Source organism: Galeopterus variegatus, unplaced genomic scaffold (genome assembly GCF_000696425.1).
Source record: "Galeopterus variegatus unplaced genomic scaffold, G_variegatus-3.0.2 Scaffold301, whole genome shotgun sequence".
Lineage (NCBI taxonomy): Eukaryota > Metazoa > Chordata > Mammalia > Dermoptera > Cynocephalidae > Galeopterus > Galeopterus variegatus.
This window is the reverse complement of record NW_007726412.1, coordinates 697,403-702,899: the sequence shown is the minus strand read 5'-3', so window position 1 is coordinate 702,899 and position 5,497 is coordinate 697,403. Positions and strand designations below refer to the sequence as shown.

Here is a 5,497-nt window from a genome sequence, read left to right as displayed (position 1 = left end):
CACAGGGGAAAATCTTTGGAATCTTGGGTTAGGCAGAGTTATTAGATGCAACACCAAAAGCACAATTCAAAAGAGAAAAGATTAATAAATTGGACTTCATAAAAATAAAAAAAAGTTCTTTGAAAACCACTGGTAAAGGATGAAAAGACAAACCAGTTGGAGAGAAAATCTTTGCCAAGCATACATCTGATAAAAGACTTGTATCAAGAACATGGAAAGAACTCTCAAAATGCAATAACAAGTGAAAAAAGGGACCCGTCTTCAAAAATGGACAAAAGTTTTGAACAGGTACTTCACCTAAGAAGACACACGAATGGCAAATAAGCACAAGAAAGATGTTCAATATACTTAGGGAAATGCAAATTAAAACAATGAGATAGGACAGAGGTTCCTCACAGAGGTCAATGTGGCTTCCTGCTTAAACCGTGCTTCCATGGATCCTGGCTCTTCCCTCATCTTAACCCCCACCCCAGTGGGCTGGCTGCTCAGAGCCAGCCCTCTGACACCTCCTCACAGATCCCTCGAATGGCCTCAAGGTCCCTGCTGCCTACCATGAAGACTGTCCCCTCACAAGTTCACGAGAACTATCACCAGGACTCAGAGGTTGCCATCAACCACCAGAACCACCTGGAGCTCTATGCCTCCTGTCCCTACCTGTTCATCTTTTTCTACTTTGACTGCAATGATGTGGCTTTGAAGAACTCTGCCAAACACTTTCTTCACCAATCTAATGAGAGGGGACATTAGCTGAGAAACTGATGAGGCTGCAGAACCAACAAAATGGCCAAAAGTTCCTTCAGAATATTAAGAACTATAATAGTTCATGGTAGACTATGACCACTGGGAGAGTAGGCTGAATACAATGGACTGTGTGTTCCACTTGGGAAAAAGCATGAATCAGTCATTACTGGAATTGCACAAAATGGCCACTTACAAAAACAAACCCCCACTTGTGTGACTTCATTGCGTTACCTGAATGAGCAGATGAAATCGATTGAAGAATTGGGTGACCACTGCAACCAACTTACATAAGATGGGGGCCCAAGAATCTGGTATGGCAGAGTATATCCTTGACAAGCTCACCTTGAGAGACAGTGGTGCTGATAGCTAAGCCTTACATTGGTTTTTCCCATAGCCATGGGGGTGACTTCTTTTATCACCAGGGCACTGCATGCCTTGGTGTTTAACTTTATCGTTTCTATAAGTTGTACTAAAACATCCACTTGAGTTCTTTTATGTGTACTATTTTAAAAATAAAGTAATTTGGTACTCCCCTCCCCCCCCAACTACAATGAGATACCACTGCACACCTATGAGAATGGCTAAGGTTTAGAAGGTTGACCAAATTACATGGTGGCAGCAAAGTGGACCTCTTGCACACTACTGGTGGGAATATAAAATGGTACAACCACTTTAGAAAACAGTTAGGCAGTTTCTTAAAAAGTTAAACATATACCTATCATATGATATAGTCCTTTCACTAGACACTTACCCAAGAGAACAAAAAGCACATGGTCATATAAAGACTTGCACACAAATGCTCATGAGAGCTCCATTTATAATAGCCAAAATGTGGAAACAACTCAAATATCCATCAATAACTGAATGCATAAACTAACTGGTCTATACATCCAATGGAATGATACTCAGTGATAAAAATGAATGAACGGCTGATACGTATCACACATGAATACATCTCAAAATAATAAGGCTGTGTGAAAGAAGTCAGAAAAAAAAGAGAGTATCATGTATGATTCCAATTTTATTAAGTTCTAAGAAATGCTGACAGAAGCCAGATCAGTGATTGCCTAGAGGAGGGAGGTGGGGGGTATTGGAGGGAGAGATTACAAGGTGGTGCAAAACCACTTTAGAGGGTGATGAGTGTGTTCATTGTCTTGAAGGGGTGGTTCACAGTCTACACTTTAAATATGTGCAGTTTACATGTGTCAATTATATCTCAATAAAGCTGTTCTATAAAATTTTTGAATGGCATATGATTATCACAGGTTTATTTTTAGATGCATCTCTTTTAAATGTGGCTTTAACATATTAGGCATCCTCGGGGGAGCATGCATAAGAAGCAGTGACCGCTACCCTCACTTGCCTGGTTCCATCGATCATTCCTTGGCCATCTCGTGGCTGTCCTTACCTCTCAGGCCCGTGCTCGTGAGGCTCATGCAGGCATGCTGGTGCTGTCGGCTTGCTTCTTTCACTTGCTCATCTTCTTTTCTCCATGAGATATTTTTCTCAGGGCTTACATTCTCAATGAGATCCTTTAAGTAAAGATATGTGTAAAACTGGTAAACACCCTTCTTCCTCCATTTCCTCCTCAAAAACCACACCAGTTCTTAGATTAAAAAGCATTGTTTTTCATGGATTTTTGGTTTTTGTCAAATAAAATTAGTAACTGTAGCTGTCCATGTGACAGTTTAGAAGTGAGAGCATTCGCGGAGTAAGTGAGCATTCTTTCTAATGGAAATTGGAGGAAGTAGATAGACTTTATTAATCTGGCCTAACAAGTAAAAAGTGGGAGGGCTGGCCCATGGATACCATCTGGTTCTTGACTAAATTTCAGCCACAGTCAAGCAGCCTCAAGTGACAAGGCTGTTTGCTCCATTTGTGGAAAGCATGCGCTAGCTTCATGGGTTTCAAGGACCAAAATTCCACGATCACAAGATACAGGTATTTCTCTGTGAAAATCTGTCCTGCTTTTTTGCATGTCAGTGTTAATGGCTGTGTTTCTTCCTTCATAGGGCCCCTCTCTTTATCTCTTTCTCTGTGACTGTGTGTGGTCTCCTTGCATGTCTATTTCTCCTCCCACTTCTTTTACTCTCTTAACTATATCGTGAAGTTAAAATTTGTTTTTATTATTTTATTTATCAAATGGGATGTTTGAATTACCTCCCTTAAAAGCAGACGGGTGGCATATTTCATTCCTCTCCAAAAACACTCCAATTACAGTGAAACAAATAAAATCCAGTTGCTTTATGCTTTTTACTTACATGGACTTCGACTTGCTTTTTTTCTGGGCTAGTGGCATTGCACTCCCTCCTCCTCCTGCCAGCTGTTACAAAGCAGCAAACAATTTAGTAAATTATTGTAGTTCACGGGCTTCTTAGTTAAGTGGTGTCAAAAAGTGCATTCCAGTAGAGCTGACAGTATATAAAATTATTTCCTATTTTCTCTTTAGAATTGTTGTCTATTTTGATTTCTAATACAAATATAATGATTAAATAAAACTAATTCAGAATATGCCTTTTTAAAAGCTTTTTTATTTAACAAAATTGTTGTAGTCTCCCAAGAATGGCTTGAGAAAATTCATTTAGATTACAAAATTGGTAGTAGTCAATGGGAAACATGAATTTTCTGATATTGGCTTTGGGCACTTTTCTCATCTTTGGATGAGAGGACAATTGTGACCACACTATTTGCACTGAAAGAACATCAAGGACACTGGTTTTAGAAATTCAGTTTCACACCATGTAAGACCCCTGAACTTCGAAGAAAGTTTACTTCATAGACTATTGCTAATCTTCTGTTGAGTCTGGTGTTTTACCTAATAAAACACAAAGCCAGGAATGATGGACCTTATCGACAACTATAGTGCAATATAAATAATGATAGAGCAAGGAAAATGAGAGAAAAGTTACAAAAGAGTTTTGGAAAATTTAAGCAAAAATATTCTAAAATGTTTCAGTCTATTCTGCAAAGAGATTGGAAATAAAACCCTGCTTGAAATCCTGTGCCTCTGCTTCTCTGTTACATTTTATTATTTTGACCACAGACAATAAACAGTACAAGGGAAGTTCTTTTGAAATACTAGCTGGAGAAAACCTTTTGCAGTTCCTTTTTGCATCATCGTGTCTTTCCAGCTCTGCTCTTACTCTGTGACTTCCTTATAAAGAGAAATTATAAAATTTCCAGGATCACACTCACCTGCGGCAGCAAGGTTTAGAGATGGGAGTATTCCCAGAAGGGGAAATACTGACCTCTGGAGATATATAACAGCCCTACAGTGAGAAAGAGAGGCAAGTCCCCTTTAAGCCAACCATTCAGGGGGAGCTCTTACCTGCATCCCCCCCTCCAACCCATGGGCTTTTCTGTCCATGTAAAAAAACAATGATATTTGAGCAGTTAATACTACTGTATGAGCAGACCAGGTGGCTGATAGAATGTTACATCAAATTTGGAATAAAAGGCAACCAGTAGGACAGGTAGAAGTCACAAGAACAGCTCAAATGAGAACAGACTCCAGCCTTGGAGTTTCCATACAGCAGCAAACACGCACTCCTGGAACAGCCAACAGGCATGACATACTTTGCCTGAAGTAGATGGAAGATCTCCAAGCCAAGATTCTAGTTCCTCACACCTGCCTGGGGAGAGGATTTGGAAGCTACAGCCTTCCCTGTGATTCTGAAAAGACAACCTCTGGCGGGGGCTGATGGTGTGTCCCCTCTGTTGCTGCCTAAAGTTAGCACTATGCAGAGGGGGCTAGGGCTGAGGCATACAGCCTTGGAGTCTTGGGTTGAAACTCAGCCCCAGAATTCTTCACTGTGTAGTCTCCTTTGCATTTCTAAAGTGAAGGGAGAAGCCCCCACCCATGCTGCCACCACCTGTGCTGCCCCAAACTTCAGCTTAGGCTCTGATTAATTGCAAGGCAGGGAATATCCTTGTCAACCCCATCTCCTGGGAATAAGTCTGAGCAGAAAGAGACTTGTCATGTCAAATGGGACCAATCTTGGAAGAGGCAAGGTTCAGACTACCTAAGAAGGAGGAGCTGGTCTGAATATTAGCGGTAAGTATTGATTTCTACTGGGGGGATAATGAGGGGGCTTGAGATGGCTGGGTCTGAGAAAAGATAAGCATGACCTTATTAGGTGATAAGAGTAAATCAGAACCTGTCCAGGTTAAAAGTATCATTCAGGATTAAAGAAGGAAGGACAACTCAAGACTAGGTGCCTTTCATATTAGTAAGTTACCAGTCGAGGGCTTTTTATGTTCCACATGCTTTACCTATATTTTCTCTAATCCTTATCACAACCATAGTAGGTAGATGTGTATTAATTCTCAATAAATATTTATAGGGAACCTACTTTGTTAAAAAATTCTTAATGGGATATAGCTGAGAACAAATCAGTGATAATAATGACCCCTTTGGAAACTCCATTGCCTCTAAATATCCCCTTCATATTACAGATGGTAGAGCCAGGGCTCAAACAGGTTAAGAAACTTACCCAAGGACACACTGCCTATAAATGGAGCTAGGGTGGATTCAAACTCAGATCCTCCAACTCAAATATCTTTTTTTAAGCTCTATACTAGCAATTTTAAACTTTCTTCTACTAGAATGCATGTCATATTCGGCACCCACTATATAATTACTGTCATAGTCTGAGCTGTGCCATTGATAAACCAGACTTCAGTTTTTCTCTCCCATTCAAGTTTAGGAAAATGCACCTAGGAGAAAGTCACTGTAGTAGAAATAACCACAAATCTG

The 5,497-nt window shown here is 40.2% G+C and overlaps 1 pseudogene; it reads left to right on the top strand.

Annotated features, from left to right (window-relative positions):
* Positions 1-552: 552 nt before the first annotated feature.
* Positions 553-1,111, top strand: LOC103586050 (annotated as a pseudogene).
* The last annotated feature ends 4,386 nt before the right edge of the window (positions 1,112-5,497 follow it).